The sequence below is a fragment of the Eubalaena glacialis genome, chromosome 1 (assembly GCF_028564815.1).
Source record: "Eubalaena glacialis isolate mEubGla1 chromosome 1, mEubGla1.1.hap2.+ XY, whole genome shotgun sequence".
Taxonomy (NCBI): Eukaryota; Metazoa; Chordata; class Mammalia; order Artiodactyla; family Balaenidae; genus Eubalaena; species Eubalaena glacialis.
The window spans coordinates 66643905-66669380 of NC_083716.1; the positions used below are offsets into that span (position 1 = coordinate 66643905).

General features: G+C 36.3%; 1 protein-coding gene across 1 annotated transcript in view; it reads left to right on the top strand.

The window, feature by feature from the left end:
* CTNNA3 (catenin alpha 3) overlaps positions 1–25476 on the top strand; it is a 1728069-nt gene that overhangs the window by 39227 nt on the left and 1663366 nt on the right. The gene's annotated exons all lie outside the window — the stretch shown is intronic.

Below are 25476 nucleotides of genomic sequence, written 5' to 3' on the forward strand. Positions count from 1 at the left end.
GAATATTTTGAGGTGTAATGTATAGAATAAAATGGACTTATGGTTCATGCAAAAGCTACTTTCATTTTTTAAAGGGATTTTAATGAAAAGAAGAAACTGTATTCCATTCTGATTAAAGAACTGATTGTACCCTGAAGGGCTTATTTTCCAGGAGGGATTGTTGATAGGGATAAAATTGTTTTCTTTCAGGAGGCCTCCCTTCTGTGCCTCTAATCTAGCTGGCCCCTAAAACAGGGCTCTGCATCAAGGGGATCCTCAGTACATGTGGTTGAGTGAGTTTGTCTGGGACCAGCCCTGATACCTAGAGCCAAAGAACCCTTGATTACCTCGGGAGGATTTCTACAACGTCTCTGATTTATTCTTTCTTCTCTTTTTTTCTAGCTCCTCTATCCCTAACTTTCGTTTGCTTGCAAGAAGAATGTGAGCCAAAATTTTAAAGTTTCAAAAGTATAAAGAAAGGAAACAAGTAAATAGGGAAGGAGAATAAATACTGAACAAGACTGGGCAAGGTGACAAGACGGAATTACTGTGAAAATCTGGAAGGGGACCAGGGTGCAAAATGCAGCGGCTGTGTAGTTTACAGGAACTATTTAGTGTTCAGCATGCTTCAGTGATCACCCGGAGAAAGCCAGATTTTTCCGGTTTTGTTTGCTACCCTATAGTTAGCTATGGAAATCTGACATAGGTGATCTGTGTTTTCTGTCAGCCAACCGATATAAATACAGAGGACTGTGGGGCCTCTGCTCATCAAATCCGACGTGATTTGAATTGCTAGGAGGAGGACCTCTTGTGGCTGTAGTGGGGAATACTTCAGCTAAAACTGCTCTTGGAGGCTGCAGACATTTTTATGAGGGAATTAAAAAAAACCCAACTCTTTAGAGCTCTTTAAAATTGTATTTCATATATTTATAATATTCAGTTGGTTTGATAACACCAAGTACTGTAATTGCATCTGTATTGCATCTCTGAGGAGTTCAATGTGATTTGAAGCACTTCAGATTTTATCCATTTAATTCGCATATCCCTTGAAAAGTAGATAGGAAGAATAGGGGTTTTCATCTCCATTTTGCAGATGGAAAGGAGAGGTACAGAGCAGGTAAATAACTTATTTGTGCCTTTAAAGTGGGGGCAGGCTGGCTCATAATAGAATTTGGATATCTAATCTTGGGCTCAATTCAACAGTCTGTGTTTAGAAAACATTCAGTATTAAAGCTCTAAAACAAAAACTTCTATTTTGCAAGTGTCAAGTGATTTCTTTATTCAAGAAAAGATGGAGTGAGAGACATAAAACTTACTCTTTGTTTTCACTGTGAAAAGAGGCTGTTCCTAGATTCTCCAGGGGGAAAAAGCTGCTTTAAAAAAATGTGGAGAGGACAGTATGTTAGCAACTAAGCATCTTTAGATAAATGTAATGTCAATTATGCACATTTTAGAGGAAGCTACATAAAAATAGTTATTTCACAGATTTCCCTAGAAATCATATAAAATGAAACCTCTTTCATAATTGATTCTCTGACAATTTCCAGACCTTGCCTTTTCCTCTCAGCTCCCTCATGTTTGTTCTAAGAGTGCCTGTAGAGCTAATAAATAAATGCCTTTAAAATTTTTTGAATTCAGTCTTTTAAGAACAGGAATGCCCAAACTCAAATGACTAGTTCTGTTTTAGGGGCAGTTACCACCTGCAGTTTTTAGAAGCTATTGGAAGAAGGTCACAAAAGTGGTAATGCCTAAGGAAATATGGTACAAGTTCAAGTGGGGTGTCAAGGAATAGATGAAGTGATAAAACTTAAGGCAGGGCTATGCAAGATTGTTCCAGTGAATGGTAAGATGTTGATGGAGAGGAGATTAAAAAAAACAGAAGAGGAAATATGAAAAAGAATAGCCATAGAAAAAAGAAATTTTGTTGGAAAAATTTCTGGGTTTTTTTGGTGACTTTAATAATGGTTCCACCTGTGGAGTTTTTGGTAAATCTTCACTTTACATTCTTTACTGACAATTATGTAGGTCCAAGTAAATCCCAGAAGCAGAGAGTGTGATGCTTGGTGCAAGGGTATGAGACAGGTAAGATTTCAGAGGAAAGACACTGTCTCAGATGTGACACATAATTCTGTGGTACTGAAGACACTGAATTTTACATAATTGATCTTTTGGTCTGTGGATTTCCTGGACTATTCCTGCTTTATCATTTTTCACTCTTGATAATTCCAGCGTTCAGCTTTAATTAGATGTAAGAGGTCCTTATTTTGGAAAGGGACTAGAGAAAGGCAGATATAACTTATTTAGAGCTTCCTGACAGCTTTGTTTGTAGATCTCTAGGCAAAGTATGTGTCTGGCCTTTTTCAACAAAGTATTTTCAGTAACAAGTTGTCAGTGAGGTCAGTGACTAGCAGTTCAGGATTAGATACCACCCACCCTGGTTTGTAACCTCCCCCTTCTTTCTCATCCTGGGTGAATGACGCTCAGCTGAAGTGACTGCCCCACTGTCACTGCCTCTCTATTTGGTACTCTGTAACTCTGTGACTAACCAAGAAGTCGTCTTTTTTTTTTTCTTCCCCAAACTCTTTTTGGAAAATTTCCTACAAGAGCTGAATTTTAAACACATTTACTTTATAGGAAGCAACAGAAAGGTAAGAGTCAAGTTGGTAAAAAGAGGAGCTGGACTTCAGTGCTTTTTTGTTTCTGCGTTGAAATTGCTCTGCCTTAGTTATATAGTGTAGGTTTAAAATGTGGGGTCTCTTTCTGAATTAAAGAATACATTATTATATAAACGGGAATGTTTTGACTAGTTATGGTGAGAAATGTAGGCTTTCACGCTAAGTTTAAAGTTATAAATAACTTTCAAGCTAGTGCCAGGGGAAGCTAGTAGCCAAGGTCGTGCTTTGCATTCAGAGAGTTTCTGGCTATAAAAAACCGATTGGGATCCTGTGCAGGAAAAGATAAGATGTTGTCTGGATGCTTGTGCTTTGGCGTGGGGCTGGGGCAAACTATTTGAAGGGATTTTACTTTCAACCCAAAGCTTGTTCACAGTAAATGGGAGATTTTTAAAATGAGATAGTGGCAAAAGCCTTAATTTTTGAATTTAATATTTGCCTTATATATTTGTTTTATAATTGGCAGTAACATTAAGAAATTGAGGAATCTCTCAGAACTGTTTTTACCACCATTTATAATCAAATGAAAATCACACTGTATGAGATGAATATGGGAAGTAATAATGTAAAGAGAAGGTCACTATCTGATGGTGTCTGAGTGACTGCAAGCAATTGCTCTCAGTTGCACTGAGGACAGAACTGGGAGGAATAAGTACGAATGGAAACAAGAAGAAATTTAGGTTAGGTATCAGGAAGTTCATTAACTGTAGAGGTTTTGAGTCATGGATATGCACCACTGAGAAAGACAGTTGCAACATATCTGAGGATACAGGAGATCCAAAGATTTGCTTAAAACACACATGTGGGAAAAATAGGATTTCAGATTAGCCTTGGTCCTGGGTTTGTGGCTAGCTTTTTTAGACAGACTAAAATGTCAGCATATATGAGAAAAATTGTGATTTGGAGATGTGGATTATCAGTAGTCAAATTCGAATGGCATATTTGGCTGGACTATTAGAATTTCATTACCCACTATAAAGAATTACCTTAATAGTAGCACAGGACACATTTGTTAAATGGAGAAGCCCAAAATGTCAACAGCATATATACAGCGATTTCTATTTGTTGTGTCCTATACATGGTCTGTGTCTTCCTTCTTAACTGAGTAAAATATTGGGATTTTTTTTTTTTTTTTTTTTTTTTAAATATTTATTTATTTATTTGGTTGCGCTGGGTCTCAGTCGCAGCAGGCGGACTCCTTAGTTGAGGCATGCGAACTCTTAGTTGCGGCGTGCATGCGGGACCCAGTTCCCTGACCAGGGATCGAACCCGGGCCCCCTGCACTGGGAGCGCGCGGAGTCTAATCCACTGCACCACCAGGGAATTCCCTGGGATTTTTATAGTAAAACTTATTTTCTTTTCATTATAAAAGTAATATGAGCTCATTGTAGGAATTTTGAAAGCACAGAAAAAAATTATCTGTAATCTCATTGATGCATTTTCTTTTAGTCTTTTTCTCTGTACAGCTTTAAAATGAATTGCAGTAATACTGTAGATAAAATTTGGAATCTTGCTTTTTCATTTAACCTTTATGAAAATATTTTCCATATAATATTACCTAATCTACAGAGATGTTATTTTAGATTGCTGTCTAACATTCTTCCAAGTGAATGAATATAATTTTTTTAATCATTGTTGAACATCTAGGTGCTGTGGGGTGTGTGTGTGTGTGTGTGTGTGTGTGTGTGTGTGTGTGTGTGTGTATTTATTTATTTATTTTAAAGCTCATTTCTTTAAGCTCTGTTCTTAAATGTGGACTTGTCAGATTAGAGAACATTAGAGTTGAAGGCAAAGATTGTGATTTTTAAGAAGATGGGTTTTTACTGTTCTTCTTTTAAGGCTTTGTAAAATTCCTTATCTTCCAAATGAAATATTTATTCAGTGTCCATGAGATGCAAAACACAGTTATCAGGCACATAGATAGCAATATACTTAGGATTTGGAAGGACAGAATCTCCTCTACTTACAAAATTTCAACTTATGGACTTTCACAGGTATCAACAAAGTTACATGTTAAAAATTCTTCATCTCTCCCGGAAACCGACAGACAGTATTATTGACTGCTTACATTATTTTGGACTTTAGAATTTATATATAACCTTCGTAGAGAATCATCTATATGTTGTTCTGATTTATATGAATTTTATGATCCAACTGTGGCAAAGAAATAGAATTAGGAAGAATAAATATTTTATAATAAAATTCTGTGGAAATTAGAATTATTTGGAGAAAATCTGTAGGCAGCAAAGTGGAAAGAAAAAGGATAGATGGTACATGCAAAAGCAGAGTTTCAGTTTTGGGATTTTCTGCTTAGGGAAACATGAGAATGGAATAAGGCATGGGTAGGGTGGGAGTTAGGGAAGATATGAAATTTTAATTCTGTTATTGGTATTGAATTTTGGAATTATGGTTGTAGAAATAGAATGTATTGAAGTAAAAAAGCTAAGAAATTGGTGATAAATAAAACGATTTGATTTTTGGAGGTAGTGGCTGGTACAGAAATCAAAGTGGAGAGAGTAGAGACATCAGTATTTGATGGTAGGTGAGGTAGAGGGTTGTGAATTCTTAAAGAATATATTCTGCCTGTATTAAAATTTTTTAAATTGTAGAATTTTATTTTTTCAGTGATATTTAGAGAAATGTCATAGGTATGGAAAGATGGGAGTTCCATTCTTTATTCACTCTGAACTTCTGCTTGCATGTTTCTATTTTTTCTTTGGAATAGAAGGGATTAAGACTTAAGTAGAGAAGTTGGCAGCACAATATTGCCTGAAGAGAAACTATGTGCTTCGTAATGAAGACTTAAAAATAGTGTTTATTTATGGATCATTGGCTCATGGGAATGTTAGTCTAGAGACTCAAAAAGCATGATTTTCTAAATCTTATTAGGATACTGGATTTTAAGTGACATGATATTGTGGGGTGGAACTCCTGAGTTTAGCCAAGTTGCAAACCTAATGGAAAGTGACAGATAATTGAGACTATAGAATTTTTGAAAATGAACACGACTATTAACTGTTGCACCTGATTTTCACATGCTTAATTACTATTTTTAACTACATTATTGCTGTCTGGGACACAGCCAGTAATCTGCTACCAATTTAATCACTAGCTTTCAGGGTCTGAGAAGTGACTAAGTTCCTATGTGCAAAATTGTAAATTAGGTCAAATTTATCTGTCACTGCCACTCCCTCACCTCTTTTTCCTGCTTTTCATTATCCTAACTGGTATGCTTGTGCTGCCTCAGGTCTCTCCATTAACGGTGAAAAAGATTTGATGGAGAAGGCAATGTTTAGCACAAAGAAAGACCTTCAAGTACTGGAACTTGAAGACTTTAGACCCTATTTTGTATTAGCACCATTCAAAATGTGATCAACAGTTCTCAATCTGTTACTTGAAACAGATGAAAGGGACCATACAAGCATTTATCTTCCTTATTTATAGGCATATGGAGTAGAGAATTGGGATCGAGGTGTACAATTAACTAGATAATAAATGAATTACCAGGTCTCAGTTGATGAGGCTTCTGGAGGTAGTATCAATGCAAAAAGGCCCTAGGTTAGCTCACTGAGAACACATAGAATGACTGAGAGGCAGGATTCCTCAAAGGGCTACATTGGCTCTACTTCAACATTGGCTTTGGATTATTTACTCTTTCTAGATGACTTGTGTACCAGATATTATTCTTAGTTCTGGGGATAGATACTAGTGAACCAAATTAAAGCCCTGCCCATATGGTGTTTCCTTTCTAGTGTTTGTGTTTTTGTGGATAGGGATGAAGAGAGAGTGAGAAAGAAAACCTACCTCTCTGTGATTCTCCAGAAGTACCAGGGTCTGTCTTAGTCCAGAGCTGGAGCTCATAGATTATGTTTCCATGGAAATTTGCAAGATTAACTAGCTTTTCTGTTAGAATCGGCGGTTCCTATTTCCCCAATATGGGGTACCAAAGGAATCCTAGTTTTAAGAATCAAATAATCTGTGATAGGCACTGCTGGTTGCCTATGCAATATCCATGCATTCTGCTCTTCTTGCTAATTTACAGAACCCTGATTTAGGTCAAGAAAAAAAGACTTAATGCTATACATATTGATCTGCATCTTGCATCCCCACATTTTCCCTGAATTAGGACAGTTACATTTAGTTAAGACAGATGCATAGCAATCCATGTAGACCTACCTCATTCTTTTCAGTGGATTCATGGTATTTTACTACTGTATGTGAAACAGGAGGGAAGGGAGCAGGGCACAACCTTTAAAAGAATGACATAGCCACAGGACACGACATAAACTGTTTAAAACCAACTAGGTCCAAGATGGTGGAGAATTTGACTTCCAGTGGACCTTGAGCCTCATTATACGCTCATTGTCATACATTAGCATGCTAAATGACACACCCACTAGCGCCATGACAGTTCTGAGGCTAACCATAAAAGGTCAAAAAGCGGGCGGTAGCCCAATTCCTGGAAATACCCACGCCTTCCCCAAAACAGTTGGAATAATCCTCCCACTCATTATCCTATAAAATTACCCAGCCCATAAAAACTAACCATCCCATATTTTGGGGCCTCTTGCCTTCTGAGATGGCTCACACTCTGTCTGTGGAGTTGTTTCTCCCAAGGCTGTTCTTGCCTTTTGAGACAGACCACATTCTGTCTATGGAAGGTGTATCTCTCTAAATAAATTTGACTTACATATACAGTTGACCCTTGAACAACATGGGTTGAAAGGCACAGGTCCACTTAGAAGTGAATTTTTTTCAATAGTAAATACTATAGTATTACATGATCTGTGGTTGGTTGAATCTTCGGATGTGGAACTGCAGATATGGAGGAACCGTGGATATGAATAGTGACTATAAACTATCTGTGGAGTTTTGACTGCTGGGAGGGTCAGTGCTCCTACTCCCCACGTTGTTCAAGGGTCAACAGTATTGTAAAATGATTATTGCAATAGGTTTAGTTAGCATCCATCATTTCATATAGATACAATAAAAAGAAAAGGGAAAAAAAGAAACCAAAGTTTTTTCCTTGTGATGAGAACTCTTAGGATTTACTCTCTTAATAACGTTCATGCATGTCATACAGCAGTGTTAACTATAATCATATGGTACATTACATCCCAAGTAGTTATGTATTTTATAACTGGAAGTTTGTTCCTTTTTTACCACCTTCCTCCAATTCTCCTTTCACCCACCCCCATCTCTGGTAAGCACAAATATGATCTCTTTTTCCATGAGTTTAGTTTTTGTTTTGTTTTTAGATTCCACATATGAATGAGCTCATACAATACTTTTCTTTCTCTGTCTGCCTTATTTCACCTGGCATAATGCCCTCAAGTTACATTCCTGTTGTTATAAATGACAGGACTTCCTCATTTTTTTATGGCTGCATAATATTCCATTACACAGTACATAATAGACCACAACTTCTTTATCTATTCACCTACCGATGGACTCTTAAGTTGTTTCCATACTGTGGCTGTTGTGAATAGCACTGCTGTGAACATGGGGGTGCAGGTATCTTTTTGAGTTAGTGTTTAGTTTCCTTTGGATGTATTCCCAGAAGTAGAATTGCTGGATTATATGGTAGTTCTGTTTATAATTTTTTATGGAACCTCCATACTGTTTTCTGCAGTGGCTGTACTAGTTTACAATCTCACCAAGACAGTGCACATGGTTCCCTTTTCTCCACATCCTTGCCAATGCATGTTATCTCTTATCTTTTTGATTATGGCCAGTCTAACAGGTGTGAGGTGATATCTCATTGTGGTTTTTTTTTTTTTTTAATAATTTTTTTTTTGATGATGGAGTGGAGGGAACTTTAATTTTTATTTATTTATTTATTTATTTATTTATGGCTGCGTTGGGTCTTCGTTTCTGTGCGAGGGCTTTCTCTAGTTGCGGCAAGTGGGGGCCACTCTTCATCGTGGTGCACGGGCCTCTCACTATCGCGGCCTCTCTTGTTGCGGAGCACAGGCTCCAGACGCGCAGGCTCAGTACTTGTGGCTCACGGGCCTAGTTGCTCCGCGGCATGTGGGATCTTCCCAGACCAGGGCTCGAACCCATGTCCCCTGCATTGGCAGGCAGATTCTCAACCACTCTGCCACCAGGGAAGCCCTCATTGTGGTTTTGATTTGCATTTCCCTAACGACTAGTGATGTTGAGCATCTTTTTATGTACCTGTTGGCCATTTGTATGTAGTCTTCAGAAAAATGTGTATTTAGGTCTTTTGCCCATTTTTAATTGGGTTATTTGTTTTTTTGCTATTGAGTTGAATGAGTTCTTTATTTATTTTGGATATTAACCCCTTATTGAATGTATGATTTGCAAGTATTTTTTTCCCATTGTGTAGGCTATGTTTTCACTTTGTTGATTGTTTGTTTTGCTGTGCAGAAGCTTTTTAGTTTGCTGTAGTTCCATTTGTTTATTTTTAAAATTAATTAATTATTTATTTAGTTGTGTTGGGTCTTAGTTGTGGCACGTGGGCTCTTTAGTTGCGGCTCACGGGCTTCTTAGTTGTGGCATGTGGGCTCCTTAGTTGTGGCATGCGAACTCTTAGTTGCAGCATGCATGTGAGATCTAGTTCCCTGACCAGGGATCGAAACCGGGTCCCCTGCATTGGGAGCACAGAGTCTTAACCACTGCGCCACCAGGGAAGTTCCCCATTTGTTTATTTTTGCTTTTGTTTCCCTTGCCTGAGGGGACACATCCAAAAAAATATTACTAAGACTGATGTCAAAGAGCTTACTGCCTATGTTTTCTTCTAGAAGTTTTACGGTTTTAGGCCTTACATTTAAGTCTCTAATCCATTTCAGGTTAATTTTTGTGAGTGGTGTAAGATAGGGATCTAGTTTTGTTCTTTTACATGTGAATATCCAGTTTTTCTAACACCGTTTATTGAAGAGACTCTTCTCTATTGAGTATTCTTGGCTTCCTTGTCAAATATTAGTTGACCATATACTTAGGTTTACTTCTGGTTTCTCTATTCTGTTCCACTGGTCTATTTGTCATTTTTATGCCAGTACCATACTGTTTTAATTACTATAGCTTTATGGTATAGCTTGAAATCAGGAAGTGTGATGCCTCTCACTTTGTTCTTTTTTCTCAGGATTACTTTGGCTATTCTGGGTCTTTTGTGGTCCCATATAAATTTTAGAATTGTTTATTTCTACTTCTGAAAAAATGCCATTGAAATCTTGATAGGAATTGCATTGAATCTTTAGATGGTTTTTGGTCAGTCTAGAGATTGACATTTTAACAATATTAATTCTTGCAATCCATGTACATGGGATACTTTTCCATCTATTTGTGTCTTCCTCAATTTTTTTCATCAATGTTTTCAGAATAGAGATCTTTCACCTTCTTGGTTAAGTTTATTCCAAGTATTTTATTGTTTTTCATGCTATTGTAAATGGAAATGTTTCCTTTCTTTCTTTTTCAGATAATTCCTTGCTAGTGTATAGGAATGCTACTGATTTTTGTATGTTAATTTTGTATCCTGCAACTTTTTGAAATCCATTGATTAGATTTAACAGTTTTTCAGTAGGATCTTTAAGATTTTCTGTATATAAAATCATGTCATTTGCAAATAGAGACAATTTTACTTCTTCCTTTCCAAATCTGATGCCTTTTATTTTTTTTCTTGTGTGATTGCTCTGGCAAGGAGTTCTGGTACTCATTTTTTCTCTTTATTCCCTCATAGTAAATTAAGCAAATTAGCTTTCTGTCTGTTTAATGTGTTGCAAGTATTTTCTCCCAATTTGTTGTTTATTTATTTTTTTTTTTACTTTTATGTTTTATTTTTAAATCATACATAAAATAAAATATTTTTGTGTTCAATTTTTAAAACTTCTTCCTTTATGGTTTCTGGATTTTGTGTTTGGTTAGAAAGGAATTTCTACTTCAATTATTATACATAAATGTATTATATATAAATTCACTCATACTTTCTTTCAGAATTTAAAAGTCTTTACTATATCTGGAATTGATTTTGAGCAAATGAGTGAGACTGTGAGTCAGCTGTATTTTAATTTTTCTTCTAAATGTTTATTTAGTTGGGCTATATGATTTATTTGAGTCACTCTTTTTCCTGCTAATTTATTTTTAATTAAAAAAAATATTTTTTATTTATTTGGCTGTGCCAGGTCTTGTGGCATGTGGGATCCTTTTTTTTTTTTTTTTTTTAGTTGTGGCATGTGGGATCTTGAGTTGCAGCATGCAGGATCATTTTTTAGTTGTGGCGTGTGGGACCTTTAGTTGCGGCATGTGAACTCTTAGTTGTGGCATGTGGGATCTAGTTCCCTGACCAGGAATCAAACCCAGGCCCCCTGCATTGGGAGCACGGAGTCTTAGCCACTGGGCCACCAGGGAAGTCCCCTTTCCTGCTAATTTAAAATGCCATCTTTATCATAAGCTAAATTTATATTAGAGTCTGTGTTTCACTCTTCTTCCTGTTCTGTAATATTCTTTTTTAAAATATTTTTATTTTATATCAAATGTAGTTGATTTACAATGTTATGTTAGTTTCAGGTGTACAGCAAAGTGATTCAGTTATACCTATATATATATATATTCATTCTTTTTCAGATTCTTTTCTCATATAGGTTATCACAGAATATTGACTAGAGTACCCTAGGCTATACAGTAGGTCCTTGTTGGTTATCTATTTTATATATAGTAGTGTGTATATGTTAATCCCAAACTCCTGATTTATCCCACCCTGCTTTTCCCCTTTGGTAAACATAAGTTTGTTCTGGTAATATTTTTATCTAATTTTTCTGCAGTCCCTACTTTCCCCCCCCCTTTTCTGTTCTTATTTATTTATTCTAAAAAAAATTTTTTTTAAATTGAAGATAGTTGACTTACAATATTGTGTTAGTTTCAGGTATATAGCAAAGTGATTCAGTTATTTCCTTTTTCAGATTGTATTCCATTACAGGTTATTATAAGATATTCAGTATAATTTCCTGTGCTACACAGTAAATCCTTGTTGCTTATTTATTTTATGTATTGTAGTTTGTATCTGTTAATCCCATACTCCTTATTTGTCCTTCTCTCCCTCACTGTCCCCTTTGGTAACCATAAGTTTGTTTACTATGTCTGTGAGTCTGTTTTTGTCTTATATATAGATTCATTTGTATTATTCATTTTAGATTCTACATGTAAGTGATACCATATAGTATTTGTCTTTGTCTGACTTACTTCACTAAGTGTAATGTTCTCTAGGTGCATCCATGTTGCTGCAAATGGTAGTATTTCATTCTTTTTTTATGGCTGAGTCATATTCCATTGCATATATATATAACATCTTCTCAAACCAATCATCTGTTGATGGGCACTTGGGTTATTTCCATGTCTTGGCTACTGTAAATAATGCTGCCATGAACATTGGGGTGCATGTATGTTTTTGAATTAGAGTTTTCATTTTTTTCTTGACATATACCCAGAAGTGTGATCGCTGGATCATATGGTAACTCTAGTTTCAGTTTTTTGAGGAACTTCCATACTGTTTTTCATAGTGGCTGCACCGATTTACATTCCCACCAACAGTGTAGGAGAGTTCTCTTTTCTCCACACCCTCTCCAGCATTTATTTGTATATTTTTAAATGATGGCCATTCTGAGTGTTGTGAGGTGATACCTCATTGTGCTTTTGATTTGCATTTCTCTAATAAGTAACAGTGTTGATCATCTTTTCATGTGCCTGTTGGCCATCTCTCTCTTCTTTGGAAAAATGTCTACTTAGATCTTCTGCCCATTTTTTGATTGGGTTGTTTATTTTTTTGATATTGAGTTCTTTGAGCTCTTTGTGTATTTTGGATATTAACTCCTTGTTGGTCACATTGTTTGCAAGTATTTCCTCCCATTTTGTAGGTTGTCTTTTCGTTTTGTTGATGGTTTCCTTTGCTCTGCAAAAGCTTTGAAGTTTGATTAGGCCCCATGTGTTTATTTTTGCTTTTATTTCTTTTGCCTTGGGAGACTGATCTAAGAAAATATTGCTATAATTTATGTCTGAGAATATTTTGCCTATGTTCTCTTTTAGGAGTTTTATGGTGTCATTTCTTATATTTAGGTCTTTAAACCATTTTCAGTTTGTTTTTGTATATGGTGTGAGGGAGTTTTCTAATTTCATTAATTTACATGTAGCTGTCCAGCTTTCCCCACACCCAACACTTGTTGAAGAGACTGTCTTTTTTCCATTGTATATTCTTGCCTCCTTTGTTGTAGATTAATTGACCATAGGTGCATGGGTTTATTTGTAGGCTCTCTATTGTGTTCCATTGATCTATATGTCTATATGTGTTGTGCCAGTACCACACTGTTTTGATTACTGTAGCTTTGTAGTATAGTCTAAAATCTGGTTATGCCTCCAGCTTTGTTATTTTTCCTCAGGATTGCTTTGGCAATTCTGGATCTTTTGTAGTTCCATATATATTGTAGGATTATTTGTTCTAGCTCTGTGAAAAATGTCATGTGCAATTTCATAGGGATTGCTTTAAATGTGTAGGTTGCTTTGGGTAGTATGACCATTTTAATAATATTAATTCTTCCAATCCAAGAGCTTGGAATATCTTTCCATTTCTTTGAATCGTCTTCAATTTCCTTTGTCAATGTTTTATAGTTTTCAGCTTATAGGTCTTTCATCTCCTTTAAGTTTATTCCTAGGTATTTTATTTTTCTGATGTGATTTTAAATGGGATTTTTTTTTCATTGTTAGTATAAAGAAATGCAACAGATTTCAGTATACTAATCTTGTATGCTGCTACCTTGCTGATGCATTCCCTACTTTTAAATTAACTTTATTTCGTAACATGTTTTAATATCTGGAAGGATTAATCTTTCTCCTTATTCTTTTCTGCCCCTTCAGGATTTTCCTACATGTAATTACATAATGTTTATTTCCAGATGAATTTTAGTATAACATTTTATAAAATTATTATAATAGCCTGTGAGTATTTTAATTTAGAGAGAAATAATGCCTTTTTAATGTTTAATCTACCTATACATCATCTTTTTGTTTACTCAATTCTTTTTCTACATCCTTCAGTAGAGTTTTAAAGTTGTCTTTACACAAGTATTTTATACATTTTACACAAGTATCTTTGGTACCATCATATTTTGGTATCTTTCCTTCCATCATATTTTTAAAATTGGCTATTATTTGTAAGAAGGGGAGCCATTGATTTGAGTCCACATTTGCATTTCTAAGATGGCCTCTGGTGGTTGAGACACAGCTGATATTCAGAGGGGATTTGGGGACCCAGATCTTTGGGCTCGTTCATTTGGATTTGCTTCTTCAGTTAGGTGTGTCCTCCCTGAACTGTACCACCATCCAGCCCACATAAATTTTATTTTTAAAACATTTTTATAAAACGTAATTTTTTAAACTGAAAAACTTATATATGTACATTTATTTTTATTTTTTATTTTAGCAAAGAGTGCCTTAGCTAGGGTTCTTTTTTTATTTTTAACATCTTTATTGGAGTATAATTGCTTTACAATGGTGTGTTAGTTTCTGCTTTATAACAAAGTGAATCAGCTATATGTATACATATATCCCCATATCCCCTCCCTCTTGTGTCTCCCTCCCACCCTCCCTATCCCACCCCTCTAGGTGATCTCCCTGGGCTGATCTCCCTGTGCTCTGTGGCTGCTTCCCATTAGCTAGGGTTCTTGATTGCAACAAAGAGTCTGCTCTGGCTAGCTCCAGCAGAAAGAGTTTCATAAATGATATTTGATAGCTCATAGATTCTCCTGGAGAGCCAGAGCAACAGCCAAAGACAATGCAGCTAGGAAAAATGTCCAAGTGTACCCGAGGAATGGTCCTACAGGTGTACTAGCTTCCATTTTTCCTGGCTTTTGCACTGGGCAGTAGAGTCCTACCACAACTTTCCTAGAAGGATCTGATGCCTGTGACCTTTAAAACATCTCACCCAAGCTGTCATTGGTTGGTGAAATCTGGGTCCCACTACCTCAAGAGAGTCTGAGAAGAGCAGGTTTCTTAGCTTTCCAGTCTCCCTAGTAGAGGAGGAAAGCTGGGCGAGGGCTGGATGGGTTGTTAGCAAACATAGCATTCGTCACAAAGGGTATGCAGTGAAAATACATCTTCCTTCTGCCTTGACCTCAGGTCCTCAGTTCTCTGGTCCTCTTTTTTTTTTTATTATATTTATTTATTTTTTTACTTATTTTTGGCTTCGTTGGGTCTTTGTTGCTGCATGTGGGCTTTCTCTAGTTGTGGCGAGCGGGGACTACTCTTTGTTGTGGTGCGCAGGCCTCTCGTTGTGGTGGCTTCTCTTGTTGCAGTGCGTGGGCTCTAGGCACGTGGGCTTCAGTAGTTGTGACACGCGGGCTCACTAGTTGTGGTTCATGGGTTCTAGAGAGCAGGTCCAGTAGCTGTGGCGCACGGACTTAATTGCTCCACTGCATGTGGGATCTTCCCGGACCAGGGATCAAACCCATGTCCTCTGCATTGGCAGGCAGATTCTCAACCACTGCACCACCAGGGAAGCCCTCTGGTCCTCTTTTCACAGGGAAACTGCTACCACTTTCTGGTGAAAATTAAAAAAAGAATTGTTCCACATCAGTATGTATGAATTTACTCTTCATCATAGCTGCCATTTGGTCGAATTTAACCAATTTATTGTTCTGTGCTATTCTGGATTATTTTAATGTTGTTTCTATCTCTTGGTGAGGACTGATATTCCCCAGTAAGGCCATACAAATTGTTAAAATATGAAATGCTTTTGTACTCCCTCTCCCCCTCACTAGTGGCCTTCCTCCACTTGGTCTCTGCCTGGGACCCTCTAGACCTCCCCTAGACCCAGCAACTAAAGGGTGAACACCTTGCATAGATGGGGCTTTCCAAGACCCACCTCCAGGCTAGACTCTGATTGGTTGGGACCTAAGCCATGCTAGTTGTTAAATATTTTTAATATCTCCCCTACTTTTAGGCAAATGAAATCTAATTGGATTCTGTATACTTCCTAAGACTTTTTCTCTGGTTACAGTTCAAATCACACCAATGAAAGAATATATGACAATTTATTTAACTAGTCCCTCTTTGATGCACATTTAGGTTGTTTCTAGCTTTTTATTATCACAAAAAATACTGCTGTCCTTGACATCCATCTTTGTACACATGTTCAGATTCCTAAATGTATTTGTTTAGTCTAAGAATTTGTGCATATAAAATTTTATGGATGTTGCCAGAATGCCTCCCCAAAAGATTTTTACCAATATATACTTCAGCCAACAGTATATGAGATAGCTAACATTTCTTTAGCTTGTCAAAGAAGATTTTAAAAAAGATTTAATAGATGTTTTAGTGAAACCAATTTACCCTCTTTAGTTATGAAATTGAAAAAAAAGGAAGAGAAAAAATTATATTAGTTTAGTATGAGTGGCTCTTAATAAAACTATACCAGAATTCACAGGATCATTGCTCTCTTTTCCAATTAATAATATTTTGATACTGTATTAAAATTTGCTGTGGATGAATATCAAATTTTCAGGACCTACCTTTTTGATATATGGGATAACATTTGTCAGTTCCCAATGCCATGATTACTCAAAGATGCTAACAATAATTCTGTGATAATATATGCAGATTTTTAGTGCTCTGCAATATAGTGGTTCTCAACCTAGAGTACTTTTGCTTCCCAGAAGACATTTGACAGTCTCTAGGGACATTTGTGATTGTTACAACGAGGAGGCTGGTGATACTGGCATCTAGTGGATAGAGGTTAAGGATGCTGCTAAACATCCTACAAGTCAAGACAGCCCCCCATAACAAATTATCCAGCCTAAAATGTCAATAGTGCTGAGAATGAGAAGCCCTGCTGTACTAAAATACGCCTGGAAAAGGACATTTATCTAAACAGTTAAACATTCTCCCACTATCTTTTCTCCAGTGGTTTATCAATTTCTTCTCAAGATTGTTGGCACAATTTTTCCATTTTAAAGACCATGTTCCTTAGTAGATAATATGAAAGCAAACTCAGAATATTGTCATTTTGCTTCTTCTCTGTACCTTGTTAACATAGGAGGAGGGAGGTTGTACCTTTTTTGTCCTTCCACCCTCACATGCAACCTAAAAGTTTTTGTGTTGTTTTGTGTGTTTTTTACAAGTCTTTGCTCACTGTAGTTTTAGCCCACTCTTCTAATAGGCTAATACCACACATTTACCCTTTTCCGTCTTCTTTTGTATGTCCTTTAAAAATCTCAGTCTTTAGAGAGCACCTTGTATAGCACATTGAGTTATATTTGCATATGTTCTCTCCAGTTTTTTTCCCCCTCCTTTGTGATTGCAGTAGTGGGTTTTATTTTTTCACCTGTCTTTCATTTTAGAATCTCTGCCTCTGGGAAATTCTTATATTTTCTCTGAACTGCTAAGCAATCTAAGGTACTTGTCTTACTTTGCTTTTGGTTTTTTCCTTGGCCGTAATGAACTCTAAGGTGATACGTTCAATTTTTCCCAAGGTTCCTGTCACTTTGACTTCACTAACACATTCCTCTTTGTTGGTAAGAATTAAGCCCAGGGTAGCCCTTCCATTCTTAGTTTCTTTTGCTCTCTGAATGATGAAGTTGCTGATAGGCAGATGATAAAGGAGAGGAGTGATTCCTCAGGGCAGGTTTTAATTACTTTATTGTCTCTTTGGGTTTGCTGAATTCTTTTACTTAAAAATTTTTGCCACATCTCTTTTTATCTTGACCTTTCACTTCAGTCAACTTTCTTTTCATTTTACTTAACATTTCCATCATTTCTTACCTAGAATTTTTGAGTTTGGGTATTTCACTGAGAGCACAGAGTAGATGTATTCTAAATTTTCTTTTGTCTTCAGGATAATTTCCCTTGTCTTCCTCTTTTATTGTTATACAGTCTTTTAATTTTGGATTTTTTCTATTTACTTATTTTGAAAGACAAGAGATTTATTCAGTCCTGGTGTTTGTCATAAGTGAGATATATACATATCTATATACCTTTTGAGCTCTGTCACTATCAATTTTGGAACTACAGAATTTCCCTCTCAACTCTTAAAGTGGAGGGCAAGTATCTTGCTGAATTTCTGGGCTACAGGAGCTATATATTCATTTGGGGCAACTATTCTCCTATTCCTATTGTTTGGTCCTCTACTTGGAGGTGAATTTAATCTTAGATAATTTGAAGCAATTCAGATTCACTTTTCTAAAAGAGATGCATGAAACCTAATCTCTAGAATAGCCTCTGCCAGTGTTTTTTTGTGTTTCTGCTTCTACCGTTGGGGCTCTAATATCCCAGGGCACAATATGTCATTCTTCCCTTGTCCTCTTTTATCCTGTGTTGCATTTCTGGGAACTAAAATCTTCCAACTGAGTGTAGTTAGAAATATATTGCTGGGAGGTGGCCAGGAAATATTGCTGGCTATCTAAAAAGCAGCTGCTGTGCAGTAACAGGGTGAGAGCTGACTTTTTGATTGGCTCTCTCAGCCTCAAGTCTCTGATAGGATGTCAAGATACATGGACGTGAGGGTCTGGCTCTGCGGCTGCTTTAAATTTAGGCACGAGGGAGTTCTAGGTCCCCCTCCTCCCAGTTTGTTCCATTCATGAAGTAAGATAAGGTAGAGTGGCCAGATTTAGCAAATAAATATACAAGACACACAGGTTTGAATTTTAGGTAAACAAATTAATAATTTTTTTAGTATAAGTATGTTTCTGGCATAGGACATATGCCAGAAAATCATTCATTGTTTATCTGAAATGCAAAGTTAACTGGTCATTCTGTATTTTATCTGGCAACTATAAGGTAAGAGAAATTCCCCTCCAGTGTTTGAAACCATTAATGAGGTCTTTATCCTTTTGTGTCTCAGGTACTGATGTAGCAGGGTCTTTTTCTGGTTTTGTAAAGGTTGCCCTTCACAGTCTTTCTTCACCTTCAGGGCTGGTCAACACTGGGAGGACTGGAAGAAGTTTGTAGAGTCTGGGAATCTTCAGAGAGGAAAAGAGTGAAGACCTGGACTCCTTCCTTGCATTTATTATTAGAAAGTTTTTTGTGCATTGAACTGGTCCCGATTAAAAACGGACCTAGTAAGAAAAAACATCAAAGACTTTAGGCTAGGACTCCTTGTTGTAGCCTGCATTGCCCAGTGGGAGAGGCTGTTTGGGCACTTGTGTAACTGGAGGCAGAAGGCCCTGCTGACCCAACCGCTTGGTGCTTGGTGAACTTAAAAGCTCTAGGCGTGGCTGCCATGCTATACCTCTAAGGGAGCAGGCTGCTTCTCTCTTGAAGAATCACTGTGACCACTGTATTTGCAGCAGCAAAGGCAAGAGCACAGCAGGTGGAAGGGTCACATGGAACTGCAGGGGATCAGTTTTCATGAGTAAACTGTGTGCCAGGAGCAGAACAGCAGCAGCCTTCAACAGGGCTCACTTGTATTCTAATAAAATTCTCTGGTTTTCTCTCTCTGAGGTATGTGGATCAAGAGGCCCCCAGAGTTCTTGAACAATTTGAGGAATAAGAGAGATACTGGACTCCCTGCCAGTCTGGCAATTGGGAAGTGATTTTAACTTGAAAAATTAATAGATGGGACCTCCTTTTTACCCCAAACTACTGAAGTAGTTCCTACTATTAGCACATATATACATATATTTTACAAATATGACATCATAACATATATTGTTTTATAATAGCTAAGTTCTGTAAAAGTTTCTTTTTTCTTTTTCCAAGATGTCCTGACCTGAGAAGACTATATATATTTTCCTGTGGTCTTGTGCTCAGCAGTTTTAAAAATATAGCTTAGATCAATAAATATATGTTAATGAAAGAATATCAAGTTTTGTAATTCTTTACGATTCTTGCATATTTTTCATCTTTTTCAGTCTGTATCCATTAATATTTTTAAAAGACCAAGCTCAAAATTTCACCAGTAATAATTAGTCATCCTTGGTAATTTTAAAAAATTTGATTACTTGTTTAACTTTGCTGCCTTAGTTTATATCATATAATCTTACATTTATGCACATGCTAAGTTAAAATATATTGATTGTTGATCCTCTTGATTGCATTCTTCTAGGGAGAAATATAGGAGCATGTTTATTATGGTCTTAGGGTAGGAAATAATTTCTTAAATAATACCCCCAAAACATAAGCAATGAAGTAAAAGACTGAAATATTTAATTATATTAATATAAAACCCTTCTTTGTGGAAAAAAGTAACATAAAAGAAGATAAATGAAAGCTACCAACTGAGAGGATATATTTATAAATCATTCATATAAAATGGATTGCATTATTTTTCCCCATTCTTTTCCTTCCCTGTATCCAGGCCCTTTGCCATATGGTGTTGCAGTTCTTCCCACTAGAGGCAGAGTATATTTCCCTGCACCATTAGTGTTAGACTTGGTTGTGTGACTTGCTTTGCCCATTGAAATGTGGGCAGAAGAGGCAGAGTACTAGTTTGAAGCTTATATCTTAAGAGGCACTGTGTTTCCAATTGTCCTTGTATTTTTGTTGTTGCCATGGGAAAAACATGGTTCTGGTAGCCGGCTTGTCCAAGGAGGATGAGAAACATGTGGAATAGATCTGGATTCCAAAACTACAGCTTGGAGTAAGCCCAGCCAGGCCCATCCTGCATTAGCCAACCTGAAAATGTACAAGAGAGAATAAATGTTGTTTTATCCCACTGAGTTTTAGGGTGGCTTCTTATGTAGCATTATTGTGGAAATAGCTGGCTCATAGACTCATTCAATGAAAATGATCTAAGAACTTCTAAAAAATTAATGAGGAAAAGAACAATCTTAACAGGGAAATGGGTCCATGATAAATGAAAAAGTAATTCATAGATGAGAAAATTGGAATGACCAATACATAAGTGAAAAGACATTTAGCTTATTTCACTAGTTATCGGGTAAATACAGATTAAATCAATGATGAGATAGTTTATCATACCTATTAGATTGGCAAAAATTAATGTCTGGCAATAACCTAGTATCTATAAGGACGTGAAGAAAATAGAACTTTTACATACAGATGGTGGAATGTTTAAGAATACAAAGAGAGGGACTTCCCTGGTTGTCCAGTGGTTAAGACTCCGGACTTCCACTGCAGGGGACACTGGTTCGATCCCTGGCCGGGGAATTAAAATCCCGCGTGCTGCGCAGCATGGCCAAAAGAAAAAAAAAAAAAGAATACAAAGAGGGACATAGTAAGCAGGGAGAGGATATTTTCGAGGAATATAATTGACAAAGGATTCTATATAAAATATACAGAGAATTTTTGGAAATTATTAAGAAAAAACAGGCAACCTAGGAGAAAAATTGGTGAAAAATATAGGTAAGCAGTCCACAGAAAGGAGTGTTTTAAGCTAGTTAACCTAAAACAGATCACCAATTACATTGGTAATCAGAAATGAAAATTAAAACAACAATGAGATCAACTTTGTACCTCCCATGATGGCAGAAGTTGAAATGTCATGCAGTATCTTGTGCTGGTGAGGAGATGGGGACATGTGAGTCCATGTGGTCTGCTGGTAATATTTTGGAGACCAATTTGGTAGTATTTGTTGAAATTGAATACTCGCATACACTCTGACCCAGAAATTCTACTTCTGAATTGTATTAGTTTCTAGTGCTGCCATAACAAAATACCACATGCTGGGTGGCTTAAACAACAGAAATTTATTTTCTCATAGTTTGAAGGCTAGAAGTCTAAGATCAGGGTGTCAGTAGGTTTGTTTTTTTCCTGAGGCTTCTCTCCTTGGCTTGCAAATAGCTGTTTTTTTGCTATATCCTCACACGGTCATCCCTCTGTATGTGTCGGTGTCCTTACCTCCTCTTCTTATAAGGATACCATTTATAGTGAATTAAGGCCCACCATAATGGCCTCATTTTAACTTAATCACATCCTTAAAGACCTTGTTTCCAATAAAGCCATATTCTGAGGTACGGGAGGTTGGTACTACAAACATGAATTTTGAGTAGGACACAATTCAGCCCACAGCAGAATATATATATATTAGAGGGACTCTTGCATAGGTACACAAAAATACATGTATGAGAATGTTTATTATAGCATTGTTTCCTATAGTAAAGGGTTGAATACTACCTAAACATACTTGAATAGGGATGTGGGCAGATAAAATACATTATAAATGCATCTGATAAAATGCTACAAATGCAAAATAAAAGAACAAACTAAATCAATCACATTAATTGAGAACTCATTTTTCTCAAATAATAAGAAATCTGTAGGTGAGAAGTTCAGAACTGGTAACATCAAAGACCTAAGCTCTTTCTATACTTCTGCTCTGTCATCTTTCCTCCTCAGGTTTGCAGTAAGACTGCTTTATGTCCAGGCATCATGCCACAGATAATAGAAGGAAGGGTGAAGGGCTATGGCAACATTGTCTGACATCCTTTTTATAGGGAAAGCAAAAGCTTTGCCAGAAACCCTCTCAGCAAACATCTGCTGATATCTCATTGGCCAGAATTCTGTCATATGCCATTCTGAATTGCAAAGAAGGCTGGAAAATCTAATGTATTGCTTCCATAGCAGTGAAAGGCAAGGGGGAGCTGGGTCTATGTATTGAGTGATCTAACCTATGTTTATAGTTCGACATCAATAGACTGTGAAAATGTAATGTTGAGAGGAGAAAGTGAGAGAGAGAGAGAGAGAAAGATTGAGAAGTAGGAAGAGATGGGAAGTACAATACTCTTAGTGTAAATTTAAAAATCCACACACACATAAGGCCATATACCATTGTAAAGATATATACCATTGTAAAGGTATATATATCATATGTAAAAAAAGTTATGGAAAGTTGATTGGAAAGGTACCCATGAAATACTACAGATTGGATGCCTATAGGAAGGAGGGAAGGAAATGGAACTGAGGCTGAGGGATACAGAGTATGATAAAAACAACAACAAAAAAACAGGCTTTTCACAGACCAGTTGCATGAATTGAACTTCACAGAGGAGCATGATTGATTGTGTCAGTCTAATTCTTTGTATTCAAGACCTAGGAGGAAAAAAGCTGGGATGAGTCAGGTCATGTGTGTGGGTTACTCAGACTATTGGTCAAGGTCATTATTTAGAGTAAAAAAAATGTGATTCACTATGTTAACAACTGAGTTTAATTATTTTTCTTTACTATGTGATAAGCACCATTCTTTTCACTACAGTTGAAGGTCTGATGTTACAGTTTAAGTTTAGGGACGGTAGCAGTTATTTTTTGGACAATTTAGGGATATTGTAAGCTTTGAAAAATGGATTTTCTTTGTGTTTGTACATATTTTTCCTGTGTTCCATAATGCAAAATTAGTAGAGTTGACTTTTAGAGGGTCAGGGGGGACAAGAGTAAAATAAACCTGGCTACTTGGTAGTGAAATCCATCATGCTCTAGTTTTCTGTTATTATCTTTGGAAACAGAGAGTGGGAGAAAGATTTCCTTCTCTTTCTAATATAGTCTCAGTGACTGACTGGCTCTCTGCTCTGGAATGAAGCAGATTGGCACAACTCCATAAGTCTTATGTGGGAACAAGACACCAGAGGTTCCCTCCCTTCCTTCCGTCCTTCCTTCCTTCCTTCCTTCCTTTCTTTCTTTTTCTTATTGTCATTGTTTTGCTTTTAGTTTTGTATTCTGTCCTTAAACCATCCCATACTCAATCCTCTAAATAACATACACAATTTATTTATATGTGTTAGTATGTCTTGTGTTTATTAAGCATTTGTTACGACTTTGGAAGCAGCTTTTAAGCTCTTCCATTTTAGGACCATGATTCCTTGTTACCTAATTATAAATTATTATCATGGATGGGGTAGAACTTCCCTTGGTGAAATGGATTTAATTTGCTAAATAAAAATGTGTGAACTTAATGACTCTTCACCAACTTTTAAATCAGATGGGCAATCTATTATCTCTCACAGCAGTCTTCTAAAATTCAATGACATCTGGATTTGGAAAAGTAGAATTCCACAAAGAGAGACTTATCTTTCCACAAAATAACAATAATTGACTAATGAATTATTTAATACTATAATTAGCACTCCATTAGAGCCTATGAGTAATTTAATAAGTAATTACCCTTCATATCAGCTTTATAGGTCTCACTTCACATGAAGAAACCAGGGTAAATGGGAGTCAATGTGGACAAGGCCAAGCAGAGTAAAGTAGGGCTTGAATCTGAACTAAGTTTGTCTTGCCTTTCTGCCTATTCTTTTCACGACTTCCCTTCTTTTCCTACCCCTAGTGGGTACTTGTTTTGCAAAGTACTATCTTTGGCACCTTATCTCCCTCTACTCAGCCTTGGGAGAGCTCTTCTAGTCTCATGGTTTAAGGCGTAACACGGATGCGTAGTTACCATATCTTGATTTTTCTCCTGAGCTCCAGGATTCTGAATTTCTAGCTCCCCATTGTTTTTTTAAGCCACAAATAGAATGGAGTCTAATAAGGCCTTTAGATATAGGTTCTTAAGGCACCTGGAAAAACCAAAAATCATTACATGAGACGCAGTTCAGGAGTGCCTGTGTCATGGAACCAAACTCAGAGTTGGAAAGTAAAGTGGAATTAAGTGGTTAGGTGAAAACAGAAAAAAAAATTAGTTATCTGTATATTCTAAAATGTGTGGATGATAGGTAAGAAAGATAAGCAAATTACTGGCAAAACAGACTTTTCAGTTTCCTTCTGGATGCTTATCTTATAAGTTAATTTGAGAAATAGTTTTAAGTATCGCTTTTATATTATAGAGAATACATCAGTTTAGAAAATTGAAGTTACAAAATTTTATGAAAGAATCAATAACAGTTGAGATGTTATACTTTATTTCCAAATGTAAAATATAATTTTTACATGGCTACTATTAGTTACTATATGAGGAAAGAAACTGCCATATTCAGGTATTAAAAATAATTTTATAGAGTGAAGAACCCCAAACTTGCTTTCATTATAAGGAATAGAATTCTCTTTTAAAGAAGCTATAATTTCCTATTTTGAATCACAACTGAGGAAGAGAATGATTATTTCTTTTCTCTCTGGAAACTTTAATACTTTCGTATAAAGGATATGTCATTAGTGGCAAGCCTGGGAACATGAGAAGAGAGATCACTCTGAGCCTTTAGATCTGTTTTATTGTTGCCATAGTTAACAGTAGACTTGATGTTTGTGATAATAGCTTTAGAGAAGTCTGGAAAATTTTTATCTTTGGTCAAGATAAATTTGTGGTAGTTAATGACGTTAGCTAATTAGATAGTAAGATCTTTATTTTTAGAGTAAATCAGGCAAATCAGTGTTCATGCTTTTCCAAACTGAAGTGGGTGTTAAGTTGTAAAATAAAGAATTTGCAACTTGTATGAGGACTTTGTTAGTCATAACATTTCATGCTCATGAGAAATAGTGCAGTGATAACAGGAAACATATCTTCTAATATTACCTTATAGCTCCTAATATATAATCGACAGCAAATATTAAACAGGGCAATTAGAAAATATTAAACAGTTTACAAATGTCATATGTAAACTTTGAAGAGAAATTATTTTGTTTAATAGGGCAGTTTCATTTTTATTTTTTGGAATTTGTTTTTGGATTTTCTAATGGGGCTTAGAATCTTTATGTAGAGTTTTTGTTGTTTGCTTTTTTGTCCCAGAAGATCTAGGGTTGTTCAAAGTCATTGTGATGATTGAACCCAATTCTGATGCATGTGATTGAGTTGATAGAGGAAGAAATAATGGTAGACTTTGTCACAGATGAGAAATATTAAACACTAATATGGGCTCTATAAGTCAAATTTATATGGGTAAATAAAATGGGATATTTCTAAACACATTTAATAGGGAAAGTTGAGATGGTTTGCCCCAGT